This window comes from Oenanthe melanoleuca, chromosome 4, assembly GCF_029582105.1.
Source record: "Oenanthe melanoleuca isolate GR-GAL-2019-014 chromosome 4, OMel1.0, whole genome shotgun sequence".
Taxonomy (NCBI): Eukaryota; Metazoa; Chordata; class Aves; order Passeriformes; family Muscicapidae; genus Oenanthe; species Oenanthe melanoleuca.
Window position 1 is genome coordinate 65,427,809 of NC_079337.1, and position 21,494 is coordinate 65,449,302.

The window sequence follows — 21,494 nt, forward strand, 5'->3', positions numbered from 1 at the left end:
GAATGGAATGGAATAGAATAGAATAGAATAGAATAGAATAGAATAGAATAGAATAGAATAGAATAGAATAGAATAGAATAGAATAGAATAGAATAGAATAGAATAGAATAGAATAGAATAGAATAGAATAGAATAGAATAGAATAGAATAGAATGCTGATGTAGGTATACCAGCAGAGGGTTTAGTTTTCTCACATTCTGTGAATGCAGAAAGTTCTTCAGTGCTGTGACAGACTTTAGTGTTTGAAGCTTGTATGCATTCCTATTAGAAGTAATCTGTCAGCATGAAGTCTTTATGAGAGTGTTTTTTTCCAGAGGGGAAATGGAAATTATTTGGGATTGATTGAAGCATTTATGGTAGAGGCAGGTGGAGGTGACTCTTAAATATCCCTTTTCATACTATAATCCTCACACTCAGAAGGAAATTCAAAACAGAAATTGAAATGTTTCACTTCTGGGAGTTTGGAATGGTTCACTCTAACGTGTTTAGATGTCACCTGGTTGTATTTTAAAAGAAACTTGTACTGAAATTAGCACTGATTTGGAAAGTCCATGTTTATTAGCAGAGCTGTGTGTACACAAAAAGTATTCACTCATCTTTTTTTCCTTCAAGCCAGCTTTACCTGAGAATTTCTTGATGTTGGATCAGGTGCACGGATCCTTTTCAGAGAGCTGACAGAATACAAGTAACCTGTGAGAAGACCTGAGGCTGCATTCAGCTGCAGTGTGGTAGAAGGTGTGTGAGTGAAACAGAACAAGGCAGGACAGCCCCAAGAGCCTGAATTCAAGTCTGTAAAGGACATGAGCACAGTGAAATGATACAGAAGTCTGTTACCAGAATCTGCTACCAGAATATAGAATATTTACAGCTGCTGGTGTGTGATCCTTGCTCACAGATACTGCCTGCAGAAGTAAGTTGTGTTTTTCTGCAGTTTGTTTCTTTGTCTGTTTGTTTTGTTCTGGGATATTTTTTTTTCATTACAGGGGAATGAGAACAGAAATAAAATCCATACAGCCTGCATGATGCTACAGCCTTGAATTTCCCCTTAAAAACAAAACAGGACAACTCCCTAAACCAACTTGAAGTGACTTCTGATTTTCCTTTTATTAAAGAAAAACCCCAGCTGTGACCACGTACAGTTTGTAGACCTTTTAAAATTGCAGCTCAAACTTTATGAAATGGATTTGCATTTGTAAATACCATTATTAAGAATTTAAGCTGCTCAGACAATAATTATTTTAAGTATTAAAGATGCCCTCATGTTAAAACAAAACATGTCTGTACCTGACTTCTATTTACTTGTCTTTAAAGTGAGATTTACAATGTGTATAAATCCTTATTCAGTTGAGTGGGAAATTCCTGTGTATCTAAAATGAGCTTCATAACACCACAGCAAATGAGAAGAAGTGGAGATAGAGCAATATAGTTTTTTTCAGTGAGAGACAGAAGACAGTGTGTTAATTATTGAAAACACAAGCAAGCATCAAATTGTAAAACATACATCCATCTTTAAAAGAAACAAAAACAAAAACAAAACAACAAAAAAAAAAACACCTCCAAAGAGTCTCAGGTGCTTCCCAGAGGTGGAAATTTAAATAAATTAAAACTGGATCACAGTGCAGCCAGGAGAGCAGGGATCTTGGTGTCACAGAGGTAGCAGAAAGCAGCAGAATTGTTCTGTGCTAGTTTCCATGTGTGAGGGTGACAATGTGCTCTCTGTCCAGTGTCATCTCTAAGAACTGGTAAATGCCCTGGGGGAGGAACAGATGAGACTGGAAACCTGTAACATTTTCTTCTGAGGGAAATGAAAGGACCAAGGAGAAGTGCAGAAGTGCTGAGGTTGGTAGAATCCTCCTGAGGTTGTGTGGTTCCCCCTTCCTGCTCAGGGCCACGAGAAACTGAACTTTGAGTGTCTCAGAGCATAAAGACTCCACAAAGTCTCTGTGCAAACATGTTCCAGTCACTCTCAGTACAAAGGGTGTGTGGCATTTTTCTCATCTTTGAACTTTTCACCAGCACTTCCAGTGACACATGGGGAAAATGTATTCTGCATTGGCATTAAAAGCCAAAAATTTTCCTTCTGACATACTCAGAAATGCCTCTTCTTTCCTCTTGTACACCTTGGTATATTCAGAGAGGAGCCAGCTGAACTGTGGATGTATCAGAGATTGTCTATTTGTCACAGTGCATGAGGCAACTGAGAAATTAGTCAAGATATGAGTCAGGCATTTCTCATTGCTAAATTAACCAATTGCTACAGCTGGGCTGAACTTTTCAGCCAAAAAATGCTAAGCAGAAAGCTGCAAATTCAAATTGATGAAGAAATAACACAACTTCCATGTCAGCATTGACAAGTACTTTCCATTAGAAAATGTGACCTTAAGAAAATCTGAGATAAATTGAAGTATTTAATTTAATCTCATTGTGACTCAAGGTTTTCATTTTTATTAATTGAACTTTTTAATGACACAAAAACTTTCTCTTGGCTGTCAAACTTCCAGTAAATATTAGTACAACAAAAGAATTGTTTTTGCAGCTACTTGAACTTTTCTTTACTTCCATTGTAAAATATGTATCTCATTTGCCTTAAAATGCTCTTATGATACTGATTATTTTGATGGATCACTTGATATTTTGGACAAATTGGTCACCACTATAGACCAGTTCTGTGGCAATGTCTGTTGATCTCCAGTCAGTAAGGGATGGAAAGGTCTGGAATGACTTCTGAGGGAGAAAAAAAAGAGCATTAACAGTATGTTGCTAACTAATGAATAATAATTTAGAGCTATTAATATTTCTGTGCAAAAATTATTTATTTATTTATATTTTTGTAGGTACTTGCTGAGACAACAGCCAGAGCTGAAGATCAGGAAGTTGAGGAACTCAGCAGTGACTACAGAGAGTGAACCAAGCTGTCAAAACCAGTGATTGTTTGCTTGTGAATGAACAAAAACCTAGAAGGAGTGGAGCTGGGCTTTGGAAATTGAGTTAATTAAATGCTGCTAAAGGGAGACTGAAGCTCTTTTGTTTCTAGATTTGTATTACTGCTTCACCAAATGGCTGTGGCCATTAGGATACATGTCTGGTGTTTACCCTCAGCACCAAGGTTATGTGAAGGGTCTTAGTTGAAGTGCCTTGTAATAAACCATGCTTTGGTGCACAAAAACAAAGATACAGGGCTCTGATTCTCGACTCATGTTATGCAGAGTCACAGTATTTCACAGGAAAAGTCCAGAAACATAAATGTGATGTGAATTTTGTGCCTGACTAGTTGATTAAAAGGATGTTTTAGTGGCTGCTGCACATTTTATGCATTCTTATTATCCTGCAATTGCACGACGAGATCTGTATCTAAATCCAATCTCTTTCCAACATCACTAGCAAGTTTAGTTTCATGGGAAAATTATTAGAGACAGTTTAGCTACTGGGGACAGACCAAGTGCTGTTAGTGCTGGCTCTGCTGTGCTGGTCACTGTGGCCTGGCACTGTCCCACAGCTCTTCACATCCAAAAGGGAAAGGAAGCTCTGTGGCTGTACTGATGTCAGGGGTCACTGAACACACACCCTAAGCAGGGGATGCTTTTGTGGCCTGTGCTGAGCTGTCTGGTTTTGCATCTAGGCTGTCACCATCTCCTGAAGTGGCTTTGAAAAGCTGTTTCCTGGTTGCTACTGAAGCAAAACTTCAAATGTGCTTTCACTGTACTGGGAGCCTTTATGTGTGGAGGATTCAGCTGGTGAATTTCTGTTTAATAATCACAGGCCTTATCATTCATATTTACATGGAGTGCCCCCCACTATGCAATGAAACAGGAACATTTAAATAGCCAGGAAATTTCCCTGGAAAAGTGTCTACCTGATAATGTGGCTGGAATAGAAGGACCCATGTTGTGGTTTAACCCAGCAGGCAGCACAGCTCAGCACAGCTGCTCACTCACCCCCCACAGTGGGATGAGAATAGGAGAAAGGTAAAACTTTGTGTTGTGATAAAGACAATTTAATAGGACAGAAAGGAAAGGGAAAATAGTGACAAAAGAACATAGAAAACAAACTATAGGACCACAAACTAGTGATAGGACAAGAGATAATGGCTTTAAATGGAAAAAAGGTAGGTTTAGGCTAGATCTTAGGAAGAAATTGAGCTGCCCCATCCTTGGGAGTGCTCAAGTGCTCAAGGCCAGGCTGGATGGGGCTCTGAGCAACCTGGTGTAGTGAAAAGTGTCCCTGCCCATGGCAGGAGGTTGGAACTTGATGATCTTTAAGGTCCCTTCCAACCCAAACCATTTTGTGATGCACAAGGACTGGCCCCACACCCTCTGACCTATTCCTGGCCACACCCTTACAGTTTTTCACGTCTCTATCACTTGTCCATGTGGTTCAATCCTATTTTAGCTATTTGTTAATTACCCAGAAACTGCAATTACCAGAATTCCTGAACAAATGGAATCAATTTGTTTACCCTGCCTTGGTTTCCTGATGAATTTTTGTGACTCAGACCTCATCCTGAAGCTCCTGGCTCACTGGTAAAATACTGCACTTCACTTTAGGCTTAAAATAAATATTACAATCCCTATTACTAAGTGGAACTCTCACCACACAAGGTATTTCTCTCACATGGGTTACTACAGGTATTTTTTAGCAACCTGAACATGAATGACCCTGATCTTCACATTCTGTCCACACAGGCATCCCCTACTTAGGGACCCCCTGGTATCTGATAGAGCCATAGCCATTCCACTTTTTTATATCCCAAACTTGCCATTTGATAATAAAATCAGCAAGTCTCCTATGAAATGCCTCTCTGTGAGGTCCAGCCCCTAAGACAGCTGAGTATAAGCTGCTTTCAAAAGGAGGCACAAGAAAACCTTTGGAAAGATGCTGTAAATGACCTGTTCACAGAGGGGGCTTCTGATAAATCCCCATTAAAATTAGCTTAAGCCCCAAAGCATGTAATTTTAATCTTCTCAAAGTCCTGCCATCTCTTTTTAATATTTATAAATGGGTAGCAGGAATACTCAATCATTTTTTAATCTAGTTAAACCTAACAATATCTTGTGGTAAGGAGTTCCACAACCGAGATTCTATTGCAAAATATTTGCTTTTAATCAATTCCAAAATTGCCCATATGAGACCTTTTTTGTTTGCCAAGGTTTTGGCTTAAAGATGAACTTGGAGCAAAGTCTGATGTGAGAAAAAAATGAGCAAGTTGAGTTCTGCATCAGGATCTGCAACATTGCAGCCGTGCTTTTTTGCATCAGCATTTGGTCTTTTTGAATGCTTATTTCACTTCATGTTTTCAATCTCTCTTAGCTCATTCATTACCAAGAAAAATCTTTCAAGACAAAAAAAAAATAGGCATGGGGAAAATGATAGAAGGAAACTTCTGTATGGGCAAGAGTAGAGAGGGATTAAATCCACTAATTTTTCACTATGAGGAGGAAAGGTCAAACAGAATTTATGGAAAATTTATGATCAAATTTATGCCCCACAAATATCTTATTTTGTCTGTTTGTACCTGTCTTGTTCCTAAGGTGTGGTTACCTTGCAATGCTGTCACCTCTGCTACAGAAGGAACAGGTAACTGCAGTTAACGCCAGCCAAAGTGTGTGAAAGAAGCTGCATCTTCAATAGCCCAGAGACTTTGGGAAAAGCTGCTTTATTTCATGAAGTCTGTTGCAGGGCTGCAGAAGGGAGGCAGAGCAGCAGGGGCAGTGCAGCCTTTTGCTGTGGCAGTGCTGAACATGATTCTGCAGAGGAAGAACAGTGTGAACAAAGACCACTGAGGCAGTGGGGGCAGTGGGTGCCCCTTTCCTTAGACCACAGTTATGCCTCATTCAAGGTTAGAATGTTACATTCATGCCAAATATGCTTCTAAGATTTACAGAATATGAAGATTATGATTTGAATTTGCAGTGATTGCATTGCTGTGAAAATTAGTTCTGTCTACAGATAATATTTCAGTGGGGACCTTCCTGAGGATGGCTATGGTACTGGTGCTGCATTTTGGCAGGCTTGTATTTGAATGCATATATTTAATTTTTAAATGCAAAACTAACCCTCTGCCTGTGGTTCTGTGTATCCATGTTTCTCAGGGGCCACTTTTTGGTTGACTCTTCAGATAACTTTTTATGTCCATAGGTTGTGTTCCCTAAATAGGGAGTTAATTGAGCTTGCTTGCTTGAGTTCCCAACCAAGATGTTCCAATGTGTTGAGATCTGGAGGAAGGATGTCACTGAGGCATGGGTGCATTCAAAATATGCATATGTGTGTAAGAATAGTATAAATTCCTTAGGTATCCATCCCATTGGAAATGAAATCATGACATAGTTGCTGGATGGTTGCATAAAGTTTATTTCTTCATGTGTGAGACGATGGTAGAAACTTTCTGCTGCATAAGTGACAGTTGTGGGTGTAAATCCTGACTTCAAGCTGAGCTTTTCTTTTGCCTAAGTTTGCATATTATGCTGATACCTCTTGTGTGTCCTACAGTAACATAATTGACTTTGTGTAGCTGTTGTCTTCTCTTTCCTTATGGAACACCATGCTGGAAATGGAGTATCAGGATACAGGTTTAAATAGACAGATTTAATGATAGGCACCTGTACCTGGAGCAAAGGTCAGAACTCAGTGATTGTTGGATGTCTATTGGCCAATTTGGGATAAAATGGGATGTTTTGGTTGATTTAAGTCAACCTGGGAGCACTAGCAAAAATTGTAAGGTGCTTCAGCCTTGCAGCATAGGTGGAGCAGCGATTGCAGCTGACAAGTAAAAAAAAAAAAAATAAAAATCTGACAGTCAAAATGGTTAAAACAGTGTAAGTGATTCCCCTCAAGTTATGCAAAATAGAAGAGAGATAAAGCTATGCAAACTGCCACCACTTACACAGAAATTGCCAATTATCAGAGGATGCCCCTGTGTGCATTTTGAGCAAGTGTCATCAACAGCCAAGCACAAAGATTTCCAGTCCTTCACACCAGGGGCACAAACACACAGCCATTTCCCAGGAAAGGATCCTGTGTCTAATTCCCTGCAACCCACTTCTCTTCAATGTTCAGTGCTTTTGAAAATCGTTTGTTGATCCCTCTGATTTCATCCTTCCAAGGCTACCCTTTTATTTTGCTTCTGCCTTTATCTGGCAAATTATATTAGTTCTTACCATATCAATCCTGTCACTGATTAACTCATTTTCTCAAATAGCATCCAAGGATACTGTGGTATGGTATAATGCTGCCATATCTGCATTTTCCTGGAGCATGTATCCTATTTCATTTTATTTTAAATAGCCAAACTACTCCATTATTATGAGAGAGCTTTGCATTTTTCTACATTTTACATAGTCAAGGAATATAAAACCAAGAGAAAAATAATGTGGCTTGCTTTAATTCTGTGTTTTTTCCACTTTACAGTTATTTTTGTAAATAAATGTGAAGTAGTAGTAGTCCTGTTCCCATGAAAGAATCCAGTTTAGGAAAGAGCCAAGTAGCACAGAAAAAAGTTGTTCTTCAGACTTTTCAAGACACGTTTACTTAACTCTGACAAGCAGAATATGTGATTGTGATGGGTAAATTGAGAAGTTGGTAAAGAGATTGCACTATGAGAGGAAGAGGTGGAAGCAATTTTAAATTAGTACCCCTGAGTTCTGGAATTTACTTACTCAATTATATTCTACTGCTGGTTGTGGCACAAACTGTTTATTAAACACTACAAAGTGTAAAAGCTTCTGCCATTATCCAGGTGCTTTCCAAATTCAGGGTTTGTATTGAAATTTGTTCATTGATTTCCAGGATCAAGTCTAAATATCCTCTGGGCTACTTTCAATGTATCTTTGAATTTTAATGTTGAGTTAATAGAACCTATTTTTAGAACCTAAGGTTTACAGCAGATTTCATATCTGGCTTGTTCCCAGTTCCAGGTTTTTAAAGGATTACCTTAAGCAACAGCCGTTGTATCTGTCAAGAGCTGAATGAAGAGAAGCTGTGCATACATGTATATATCTATTTATTTTGTATTTCCTATTCCTTCTTGTGTCACAACAAGAAAATCTGCAATGCATCCAGTTTTTGAATCCTGTTTCCAAAAGTTATACTTAGTTATACTCACCACCTCTCCACTCCTCCTACCACAAAATAACAATTGCTTTGTTTGCTTGCTTTGAATGCCCAAAGGGAGGACACAAAACTGATGCAGAACTGCAGAGGTTTTAGCACAAGACACTTCAAACTAAGTAAATAAAATTCTTGAGCATTTGCTTGCTGCTTCTCCCAGAAAAACCCATCACCCACATCTAATTAGTGACATTGACCTTGGTTCTGCACCACCTAAAAACTTCCAGTTGACTACTGAAAAATATAAGACTGGAATATTTTGGCTTGCACTTTGAGAAATATTTTTTTATTGAAACAAACAACATTTCTAAGTTTTTTGAATCTTTCCATTTTCATTAGACTTTCTTCTGTGTAGCCCTGACTCTGTGTGACTTCAGATACGTTCTCTGCAGCCTTTCATTGCACTGCTCCCATATAGTTGGCATGAAGAGATTTTTTAAAAGCTGACTTTAATTTACTGATGCTGCATTGCCCAGATCAATATTATTGCACTTGGAAAGTCTATCCTGCCATTAGATTTACCAACCAGAAAATGGAGACCACTAAAAGTCTTGACTTCAATTCAGATTTCTAATAAATCTTCTACAAATGTGGATTATGAGGCAGCATTTTTTTTTTCCTTTGAAATACTAAGGAGAATCTCTAGTATTTCACAGGGACTGCTGCATCACTGTTACACATGATCCTTCAGTGTAGGATTAAGTAATTGTGTGTGTCTTGCAGTGATTTAAAGGTAATGCTTTCCACTTTACTCACAAAAAGAGATGCAAGAGATGTAATGGAACTGCCCAGGACTGAAGCAATCACAACCCAGCCAATAACATCAATTAATAAAGTGTGTTTTCTTCTCTTTGTATACTTAATTTTCTGAATACCATTAGCCAGTAAATGTGTTAAGAAGATGGCCATCCTCTGTATGTTTAAATTTATCATTTTGGTCACAGAGGGTACATTCCCTGGGTGATACTCAGTATTAATGGTTGAATTAAAACAAGCAGTTACCAAAAAAACACATCTAAGGAGTGTCTCTGATTTTCCTTTCCATTAATCCAGGATAACTACTTGTACTTTCCTTCTTTACCTGCATTCTCAGGTCATGCTCCCCTTTGGCATGTCCTCTTTTTGTTGATTTCCTTTGGCTGTAAAATCACTCACCTTCACTGGGTGAAGGAGGAGGACTGAGAGGAGAAAGTTAAGAAAGTTTGATTCTTGTTTCACCATAGTGGTAACTCTCACCACTCCTCACTCTGCAGATTTGTGTGAAAAACAAGCAGATTGTACTGCTGTATAAAAAAGTAATGGAGTCCTATTTCTCCCCTTAAAAATACATTTTTGTTTTGACATTACCCTATTGAACAAATTTTTTAGAGTTACATTAAAACTTTTCATTGTAATTTTATATATTCATTTCAAAACAAGCAGAAATTGATTTTTGTGCTGGTAGCTAACAATTTGCTGTACTTAATGTACTTGTATTTGCAAAGAATAGCTGCAGCCCTCTTCTTTCCTTTTATTGGCTTCAAAATATATTGGGGTGAGTTTTTTTGGTGGAGAAGGGAGATAATGATCAATGTCTAAGCACCAAAGCCTGGCTGTGATTTGCTAACTTTTAATGCATATTCCCCATTTGCAGAACTGAAAGGAATCAGCAAGATCTAAAAAGCAAATCTTTGTTGCCTTCAAATCCAGTGACCATCCATCTGATACTTATAGAGCCTTTGAATTTATATCCTGGTTTTTCCCAATAGATCTGTAAATGTCTATATGTTCTGCAAACAGAAATACATAGCTCTAAGGTTAAAGGAATGTAATTTTTAATTATGCCCTTTAGAGCATTTATCATTTCTTTCCAAGAGTTATTGGACTCCAGACATTCATGTGCCATATGGATATATATTCCCTTCATTATGAAAATTCCAATATAAATAGCACCATCTTCTTTTCTTTGGACCATTTGGCCTGAAAGTTTTACATCTCTTGTCCAATATTAAGTTGTATATCAGTAAAATGGCTTGCAAATTATCTCACTGCTTGAATAGGGCAATTCTGCTTTCCATTTAACTTGAACTGGTATGTCTTTTAATTTTTATTAAATGTATTATTTATTCCATTGACATTGCAATGGAATAATATTCTCATTAAAATGGTCAATCATTCATTTTCAGTTGGTTTGGAATGGGGATTTTTGTTTATTTTCTTGCTTTTGTTTTGTTGTTTTTTACTTTACTGGAATTCCAAGTTAAAATAGTTCAACAAACTTCATCTGGCTCAGAAAAAAATGCTGGTGGGGTCTTGAGAGGTTTCTTTCTTTGCAGTCAGTGTTTTGTTAATGTCAGTGATTCATCAGCTGCAGTGGCTGATAGAAGGGATAAATTACAGGCTCTCTACCACTGCCTTGGGCAGACACACGTATAGAACTTTTATTTCTGTCTAAAAAAGGTGCTGGGGAAAACTGCTGTTCATGTTAAATACTTGGTTTTGATTAGGAAGAAGCTCAGTGTAGTAGCAAGACTGATTTTGGCTTCTTGCTTTCTGGTTCTTTGGATGGTTATCCAAAACAAGGTCCTGCTAAGGGCTTGTCCTAGTTCACAGCTCAGTTCTGCATCTAAATGTCTTTACAGAATGTGATCAGAACTTGAGTGCTGGAACACATCTCATGGAGTGATGATTGGGAAGAGAATTTATCAGTTTCCCTGTTGGTTATTCAGCTTCCCTCTGTGGTCTGTAAATCTTACTGAGGTGTGTGTGAATAGTGGGTATTTAGTTCACAGTATGCAGACAAGTCCTGGAAATAAAAAATTAAAATAAAATTAAATAAAAAATAAATGTAGCCAGGTGACCCAAATGAGGGCTCAGGTCCTCTTGCTGCTGGGGTTCCTCTGGAGAGCAGCTGTCTTCCTCAACAAATTATCTTACATCAGCTGGTTTGTGGTACCTGATGTTTGCATTTTCTCACCTGCTGTTTATAATTCAGGACTTTCCACTCAATCTTCCTTGGGGTGCCAAAACACTGAGTGCTGACCTTGGTGTACATTTGATTGGTACAAGAAGCTTAGGGAGCTGCTCTGTCAGATACAAATTCTACCTGAACACTGGAAAAAGTGATTAAACACTGCACTGAACTCTTCTTTGCCTGAAGATGATCTATGTGCTTCATACTTGACACTCTTTTAATTTGGTCCTGATTAATTAGTGGTTTTGTCCTTATTATTTAAATGTTCCTGAAGATGGTGTGGGATTTTTGTGTCTGGTGGAAAATGAGGACATAACATTCATTTAACTTCACTCTAAAGTTCTAATTATAGGAATAACTTGATTTTTTTTTTTTTTTAATACATAGCATTTCTCCCCTTTGAAGGTGGTGTGAGTTGTTTAAATGTGCATATTCTTGATCCAAAAATAAAGGGTTGTGGTTTTGTTCAGGAAAGAGAATCTCTGTCAGCAGAAGTTGTAGAGGTTTGGTGTAAGCAATGGCTTCTGGCTTTTTCCTCTTAAGTCTTAAAACTCACTTATGGTCAGGAGACAACCCCTCACTCCCAGGCTGGACAGCAGGTACTGGTTTATTTACTTCTCAGTCCCTAGTGGTTCTACCTATTTTTCTTTTTCTTCAACTTTTACAAGAAGTTATCAAGATCCCCATCCTAAGTCCTTGCAGGAAGGGCATGATGATGGAGAATTTGATAAATTACTTCTTGTAATATGATTTAACTTTCTGGGTATTCTTCATTCCTCCAGTGTTTTTCTCCTCACTTGCTCCATATGTTCACTTTCTGTCATCACCAGCTGTAAGGAATTATTTTGGCTCTTGACTCCAAGATATGTCCAGTTACAGCCACTGTCTTCTTGGCTGAAAACTTTTAAAATACATCCTTGATTTTTACTTTTCCTTTGCCAGTCATGCTGTTCATTTACCTATGTGACTCAGTAGTTGAAATTTTACACTGTTTACTGTTTCTGAAACAAATTCTGCATATAGAGGAGTATTTTTCTCGGGGAAAATTATAAGGAAATGGAATAATGGCACATAATAGAAAAAGGCTGCCTGTGAGAATGAGCAAAAAGGGATGGAAAAATGAAAGGAAGAAATAAAACAAAGCTATTTGAAAAGTGATGGACTAAAAAGAGGTGGGTGTAAGGAAAAGAAAAATTGGTTTTAAGTTTCAGATGTTCAGGAATAGTAGTCAACTCTCCAGTGGAACTTTTTAATTTCTTAAGATTTAGAGCAGTTATTTGGTGTTCCACCTTGGTTTTGTTGTTACTGGGTTTTTAGTTAATCTTAAAACCAAAAGTCTCTATGTTTATTTCTGTTCCCACCCGATACTCTGTAAATCCTTCCTCTCAAGTGATTATGAGAAAATTTTTGTTTGTTTGTTTGTTTGTTTTGGGTTTTTTTTTTTTTTTTTTTTTGTTTTTTTTTTTTTTTTTTTTTTTTTTTTTTTTTTTGGTGGGTTTTTTTGGGGTTTTTTTTGCAAGTTAAAGAAGTTAAATGTTTTGTCATAGTACTGCCACAGATGAGTGATTAGGCACTGGCTCTTCAGTCTCTCTTGCCTAAAGTTAATTTATGGGGATTTTTTCAATCCCAGCTTAAAGATTCTTGGCTCTCTTACTACTATAAAATTCTCATCAATTCAAATGCTATTAGCTGATGTGTGCTCTGGTTGTGAGCACAATTCTGAGCAAGAAAATTTGGAGTAATTGTATGACTCAAGTATTATACCTGTGTTTTTCTATATACTGTCCAGCTGATTTGGTTCACACAAACAAGACACAAAAACCATATTAGATCTTTGGAAATCAAATTTGGAAATCACCAGTAGTGTCTCTTCAGAGTGGAGTGGAAGTGTTCTCTCCTCATCAGCTATTCTGTAGTGGCTGCCACACTCTTGGCTATGGACATTGATCTGTAGGTGTTTATGTATCTGCATAAAAAAGTTGAAAATCTTCCAGTGAATTGCATTTTTTTTCAAAAAGCTGGGGAGCTGGAGCACCCTGCAGATGAAGGAAAAGAGAGATATTAAGTACTGGAATAAAAAGCTGGTTTGAAATGCAGATATTTGCTCAGACTGAAGAGACTTCTGTAGCTGATTTGGACCAGAGACTGTATATTCAATTCTGAAAATTCAATGAGCATCCTTATCACTAAGCTGTTGAGTGCTCTGAAACATAGGCCATAAATGGAACAAGTGTAAATGCTCCTTCAGACAGCTTCAGATAAATAGCTGAATTGGATGCCTTTCTTCTTGTTTTGACAAGAAATCTCACTCTCAAATACTCCCCACCTCTGCTGCCAAGGGTTTTGTGTGCATCCATGGAAGGGTTGCTGGTGTTCCAGTGTTCCAGCAGTCACCTGGGGCAGGGCTGTCTGCTCAAACCTCTGCATTCCATGGGGCTGAGACTGGGCATTAATACATCCCCCACTTTGTGGGAAATGCTTGAAATGCCTGCTCTGAGATAGGCATTCATTTCAACCTTAGAAGACCTTAAATTTCTCTCTCTCTGCAGACTATGAAAATGTTCACAGCCTGGGAAAATCATTTATCACCCTGCTAGATAGCTGAGCAATCTGCCTCTGCATTCTGACCTGAAAAACCTGATCTGAAGAGCTGGGTTGGAGTTTCCAAGGAGAGTGAGCAAGGCGAGTCCAAATGCCTCAACCTTTCAGATTAGGAATTTACTGCTCTTAGTCCAGTTAACCCTGTCCCCTTGGAATTGACAATGTTAATGGAATTAATTCAGCTGTGCACAGTCAGTGCCACAGGTGCTGTCTTGTTTACCCTGGCTGAACCTAGAACAGAAAGATTCAGAGGATTGAGCTCCTGTGCCAGAAAGGGCAATTCATTTACTGTTGATTTCATATCTTTCATAAGAGAACTTTTCCTGAAGTGGGATTGAAACAGGAAAGGATTGTCAGGTTGGCAAGGAGCAGACAATGAAACAGCAAGCCAATTCTTTTAGTCACTACTGCAGAGTTTAATTTTCTTCTGCAGTAGTGAAAATGTCAAGTGGCAGCTTTCTCCAGCTTCCATTAGCTGTTTTAAACGGTGTTATTAGCAGAAGAGAGGTCAGGGTGAAAAAAAACACAAGTGAAAGCTATCTTAGCTCAAAGCTCTGGTAAAAGGATGTTACAGATGAGAAATTATATCTGGTGCACCCAGATTACTGAGCAAAGAATGGGCCAGGACAGCTGGAAGGATCCTGACTACTTTGTTGAGTCAATATCTGTTTCACTAACCAAATCTTTCTCCATCTCTGTGTAGGACTGCTGAGTTTACTCCCACTGTAAAATGTCAAAGGTTAGCAACCCAGATTTTTTTGAGGCTAACTGAATTTCTTAGTTCTGTATAGAATTTTGACATTCATTTAAATAAAGCAATGAGGCAAAGACTAGGGGAAGAAAAAATTGTTGTTTTTTAAGGAGCTTCTAGAACTGTGTGGTGTTTTCTGGCAATGACTCATGCTGCTAGACAGCCTGTGGAACAGGAACTCCCCAAAGAGCTGTGACAGTTCTGATGGAAGCCTCCCTAGCTGGCCTCATCTGGAACAACCCCTTTTGCAGTTGTGGTGGCACTCACCAGTGATTCAGCTCCAAATTTGTCAAGAGTTAAGTGCAAGGATAGATAAATTCCAAACTGAATGAATCAGAGGGAATAGGAGCCCACAAGATTTGTGTAAATACAGCCCTATATGAAAATATTTTAAGTTATAGGAATATTTTAAGATTCTGATTAAATCTTCAGGCTATTAAGATGATGTAGGTTGAAATGATTATTTAAAGAAGTTATTTCTTCAAGCATTAACTCAAGTATTGTGTAATAGCCAAAGTCAGATTGTTAAAGGTATAATGGAACTTTCTTGTGCCAAAATTAATAGGAACTAAGTTGAAAAAGTAAGTTTTGCTAACAATTTTATTTTCATTTTACACATGGGAAATGAGTCAGAGATTAAATCCCCAAAATTATGCAAGAATAGCATTGGTGTTTGTTGAACTGAAATGTGAAAGCACCAACTCTGAAGGAGGATCATGCTTGGCTCAGTATCTTTCTAAATTAAAAGGTGGTAAGAGACAGTGCTCCCATTCCATGCTTATGTGTTCAGTGTATTTCTCAAAGAGGAAAAAATCCAAGTTTCACACATTTGCAAGGCTGTAGATTGAAAAAAAATATTTCATGTTAATCTTTCCTAGAAAGTTTTGAAAAGTAATTTCTTGTATTTATTTCAAAACAAAAAATTAGAAGCTCAAACATGGAGAATATTTTCCCTTTCAGTTATTTTCAAAGAGGGGATGCAATGAGAGTATATTCAGTTTGTTCTAAATATGTTTTTTAAATGAGCTAGTCAATGCTGACAACCAATAATTTCAGTTCTGTTGAGATTTCTTTTTGGGAATAGCCAGGGGAAGAAATATGATTTATCAAGCTGCTGGTATACATGTCCAAATCAAAAAATTTGTAACAATAAATCATAGTCTGAGAGAAGCTCAAGTTTTGCATCATGTATAGTCAACTGACATGCTGTTGGCTTTTCAGTTTTATATAGAATGAAAAAAATGAAATACTCTGTGTCAGGAGTGAGGGTGAAAGATATTCAGCATGATAATTTTAATCTCTTGATAGGTCTTGAGATATGAAAATCAAGAACCAAAGTCTTAAGCACTAGAAATCAGAAAGAGTGCTGTAGTAAATATATATTTAAGAAGATCTCAAATACTTATTTCTTCTCCAGAGCTAGTGGAATTCTTTCCAGTGAGAGGCATCCAGGTGGTAACCTAAAGAAAAAACTAATTCAGATTGCAGAAGTTTATTTGAAGATGATAGAATTTAATATGTAAAATGTAGAGTGGGAGCTGAAAGGGCTCATTTATGAATGCACTTTGTAAACATCTCCATCAAAATGGTTTTCAGGAATTTGGGGAGGGAAGTAAGAGTTAGCCATATTCCAGATAAAGTAATTCAGTGAGTGAGTTATTTACTGACAAAAGAAGAAAGAATGAAAAAAAAAAAAAAGGATGGAAACTGCCTTGTTGATGGATGGATGGATTAGAATTTGAAAGCACCAGTCTTCATGGGATAGAACAAACATAACCTAAAGCCAACAGGGACCTAAATTAAAATCCTTTCAAACTTGTCATGTTATTCAGTTGAAATCCACCAAAATCAGCCTCTTAATGATAGGATAAGAAATAAATATTATTGTAGGTTTTCCAGATCAAAACATTTTAAACCAGAAGATCAGCAGACAAGTAAGTCAAAGCTGCTTTTTAAATCAATCTAAGTCCAATTAAGTTTGCCTGGATTAGTCAGGGAAAAGGGAGGGAAAAAGAAATCCCTACTGATGTAGTGCTAAGCAAATGCAAATATGGTGCTTTCTAGTTCAGTGTTTTTAAATCCTTAAATGCTTTTTTAGATAATCACTTAATGTTCTGGTGTGCTCCAGAGCTGTTGGTTTGCATCCTCCATTACATTATTAGTAGAGGTTTTGTCAGCTGTTTGTATGGATGTGCTGAGTGTGTGCCCAGGTTCCTTCTCCTTTCCATCATTCCTGAACTGACTGGCTTCTTTCTGCCAGTGGTGGGAGAGTGGAACTTAAAATGAATGAATGAATGAATGAATGAATGAATGAATGAATGAATGAATGAATAAATAAGTAAATAAATAAATAAATAAATAAAGAAGGAAAGAAAGGAAAGAAATAAAGGAAGGAAGGAAGGAAGGAAGGAAGGAAGGAAGGAAGGAAGGAAGGAAGGAAGGAAGGAAGAAAGAAAGAAAGAAAGAAAGAAAGAAAGAAAGAAAGAAAGAAAGAAAGAAAGAAAGAAAGAAAGAAAGAAAGAAAGAAAGAAAGAAAGAGTATACTTGGAATTTTAAAAATTTTTCTTAGGTGAGTAAATAGTGGGGATCACTCAAGATCTCTGTTACAGTACCTGAGCATTTTCCCTGTGTACAGAACCTGCATAGGGGAGGGAAGGTGAGTCAGGAAGATTGGGGTAGAGATATGATGGTTATCAACAGCAAACAGAATTTCTGTTGGGTGTTGCACAAGGATAATTCCCTGGGAGCTCATTCACAAAGGAAGGAAAGCTTTGCCATGGTCACAGGTGGAAGTGCTGTACCCTCAGCACGTGGGGTTCAGCTCAAGGGGTGCTACAGCACATGTCTGAAAATATTCTCCTGTTCATCTGAGACTCACCTTCCACCTTGAATTGTGCTGGGCAGTGATTAATCATGTATTTTCCCAGTGATTTTCATTGCAACATAGTTGTACATATGGCACAAATTCTAGTTCTTAATCAGCAATAATGGGGACATGACCTAGAAAGGAAGGAGGAAGAGAAGGATTTTCTCTTTTTAGATAAAATGTTCAGTTTATCCTTACTGTGTTTATACATGCTTATGTAAATAGGAACTGTCTATTAAGATTAGAAAAACAAGATTTTAAGGTTGTGATAAATAAGACAAGTAGAAGAAAGTCCTGATATTTTAGGTCAGTTTGTGGCTTTCTTGCTGTGCATGAAAAGTTGTGCCATCTGACTTATATTTTGAAGTCTTATTTCTAATAAGCTGTTCCACTAGAGTTATTTTGAAAAAAAGGCAAAAAAAAATTCCCCAATCCCACAGAAAATCAAGTCAATTCCTCTTTATCTATTGCTTTGCACTGGAGGAAATTCATGGAAAATTTGCCATGTAGATTTTGGTGGGGGAGTGATTAAAAGAGCAAGGATTCTTCTTTTGGCTATGAGGAGACACAAAAAGCAAATGGGATGTTTTAATTATTCTCAACATAAACATCTTCCTGTAAAAGTAAGAGGGCTGTTGGATAGAAAATTTGTCTTTGCTATGGATTTTAGCAGTGCAGGGAAATTTGCTCATTGCATTGGTCTAACTTGAGATGTAAAGCTTCTGAAAATGCTGGAGGCATGAAAATAAAACCATATTTATTGGTTCTGGTGTTTCAGTTTTATTGGGACAAGAACAGGGAATTTGTAGGAAGATGAAGTTATGTACAAACTGTTTGCTCATTGACACAAAAGTCTATATACTTCAGTATACTTCAGTAATGAAAAAAGATATTAAATAATAAATTAAAAAAACAATTCCCTAGCAAAAATTGCACTCTAGCACACTGAATGTAAGACTGGGTATTTTTATGAAAGAAGCATAAAGTCTTTCCATTTTACTTTTTGCCAGTTACCCAGCATTGAAGATAAAACTTGTTGTGTTCTGCAGCTAATTAATGTGGATTTTGGGATTGCTTTCCTAAAGGAACAAGACATATGTGCTTCTTTTGCAGTAATCACTTCTAATTCTACCTAGAATCTAGAACCTACTTCTAGATTTCAACCAAACTGAGTAAAGGAGTTCAAGACAAGATGTTCCCAGTGGGAACATTTTAGTAACTGGGCAACCATGGAGCAGAAAGAGATCATATTCATGGCCCTCACTTCACTGCAAGAACTGACATAAAACTAATTTAAAACTTTATAAGAAATCAGGAAATACGGTGGTGAAAAAGAAATTATTGTCCTAATAATGAGAAATTTTAAATTAGAGTTTACAGACTACTAATCCTATGAAAATCCATTGCTGGAATACAAAATCAGGAAAACAAGCTTCACAAATACACCTTGATATGAATATATTTGGAAGAATGGCAAAGAATGGGAGAAATAGCACCAGCTTTGCTGGCTTAAAAAGGAGGTTGTCACATGCAGCCAAGAATGGTATGCAGGAGAATAAATGCTATAAAGTAGGTCCTGAAGAAAACTGTGTGTTTAGAGGAAAAAGAATGTTGAGATTTGTGTGATAATTGGATACCTACCTCAGCATCATGTTTCAGCCAAAAATTGGTGTTTTAGGTGAAGCAGAGGAATCAAGCCCTCATATTTAGTGCCCCCTGCTTTCAGCTGTATTTTAAGTCAAATTCTTCCAGAGAACACAGTGGTTTCTGTGCTTGTTGCAATCCCCACCAAAGTTTTTGTTCAAAACCTGCACAATCCCTGCTGGAGTCTTTGTGAGCTTCCAGCATCTACATCTTTGGGATTCCCCAGCTCAGGTGAATGCACAAAATGCAGTTTTCTGTCTTGTTTTTCCTGCTTTGCCATTAACCTGGATTGCACTGTCTATGGCCAGTAGCTCTTCTGTGAAAGGAGACAACATCAGTTTTTCCCTACTCATCTTCTCCTTGAAATTCATGTTTTTATGCCTTTTTATCATTTCCTTCCTCACTTATCTTGTTCCAATATGAGATGGTGGAATAATGCCACCACACCTCTGATTCTTTGTCCTTATTTGAAACTCTGTGGGGCAGGAAGGAACAGGAGATATTTTTGCCCTCCAAGGGTACATTTACTACCAATGTAGTAATTATGGCTTAAAAAAGATGACCAAAAAATCCCAATTGGTCTGATGTTGTCAAAATATTTTGCTTTAACTTCTATTACACTAAATGTCTAAGTTGTATCTCATTCTGTAGCTGGAAATAGAATCCACATGGATTTAAACAGTAAGATCTGAAAATTATTTCTTCCAGCCTGAGGTATCAAAGGAAAAATAAAATTAACTTCTACTTTGAAACTGAAAGCTCCAAAACTTGGGTTTTTGTGTTGTTTAGGGGATTTTGTTTTAAATTGGCAAAGCAGTTTCTATCCAGCTAAACAATTTGACTCTGTGGAAGTGGGCATGAAGAAATCTAACAAATACACCAGTGTATTGCATGTGTACATGCACAGTCACTTTGAGAAGTGACAGGAGAAAGCATAAAAATAACCAGTGAGAAAAGCCAAAGCACAAAAGGAGACACAGTCACCAAGGCACATTGAGAATTACAAGTAGTTAGTACTAATAAAAAGGTTGGTGAAGTATCCAGCTAATATTCAGAAGAGGGGCACAAATAGCAGATCAATGTGCTGATGTGGCTAAAGCATTTTGACCATTTTTCCTGAGTTTAGGGGCAAAAATCCACCAGCCATAATTGGGCTGTTGTACAGAGGCAGCCACTGAGAAACACACAAGCCCTCAGCACAGAATACATTAACATTTTCTAATTAGAATTTAGAGGCTTTTAAACATCTGCACCCAGTAAACGTCATTCTGGGTACTAAAGAGGTGCCAATGATCTCTAAAAGCAGTTTGGGGAATAAATGAGTAACCAGAGGATTGTCAAAGGTAGAATTAGCTTTTGATCTTTGAAAAGAGCTGGGAAGGAGAGGAAATCTTGGGAGTCATGGGTTGATTAGCTTCAGGTTAGTTCTAAAACAAAAAAGGTAGAAAAATAAGTTATCATTACCAGAAAACAAGGAGGTGAATAATAGTTATGGATTTAGGTCAATTGATCCAGTTTTCCCCCTACAGCACATTTACAAGTGCTGTAGACAAAGGAGAATGTCAAAACTGCAGTTCTCTTTGCATGAGTTTTCACCTTTTAGTAAGTAATGATAACAATTTTAGTAAATCTTTTCACCTGACATTCTCATAAAGCAGCCCAGGGATCCATAGTCTAAATATAATTTGAAATATGCCAAGGTGGATACAAAACTGTCTTGAAAAACATATGGAGAGTAGTTCCTGGAGATTTATTACCAAAACAGAAGAATGTATTAAGAGAAGTTTCTTGGAGCTCTTGGATTTGAGACCAATCAATACTGTAGTCAGTTTTTAGATGATAGATCATAGCTTGTAGTCATTAAATTTCCAGGGCTGCAGGCACACTGAGAGAGTGATCAAAAGTTCAAATGAATTTTACCAATTTTAAAATACAGTCTGAAAACATTTAAAGGTTGTTAATAGCTACAGAAAAATGCAAGGTTTTACTCTGACACACAAATAACGTGTCAAAAATGAGCCAGCAACTCTGCACCACTCAATCCTGTGTGCCAGCGTTAGGGTTTGGGATGTAGCATTTCAAGAAGGACAGAGAGTACTTGAGTCTGGGGAAGAATAATGGTCTGGAAACCACCAATTATGAGGAGTGACAGAATGACCTAGGCTGTTGTAATTAAAATGTGATAAAGAATATGAGATCTTCAGTAGTACAGAAAAGGTGATTATGGGATGATTATTCAATTTGTTTTTTATGCCATAAGTAACTAAGGTGCAGACCTTACAAAGGATGTTTTAAAAACAAAAAATATTATCAGGTTGGAAACATGAAAAATCATGAAATTATTGTCAGGAATCTCTGGGCTGTAGTTGCTGAAATTTTGGAGACTTTACAAGGGAGGTCTCTCTTCCCATACCGGTTTTTGCATGATTTTTCTAACCCATTTGTCACTGACTGCTATTGGAAAGAAAAATATTATAATACTTGGCTGTTTGGTCTGACAGCCTGGTTTTCTAGGTGTTTCTTTGCTCTAAAAACAGAGTTAGTGGGGTGGGGTGCAGTAGGTACAATACCTTCTG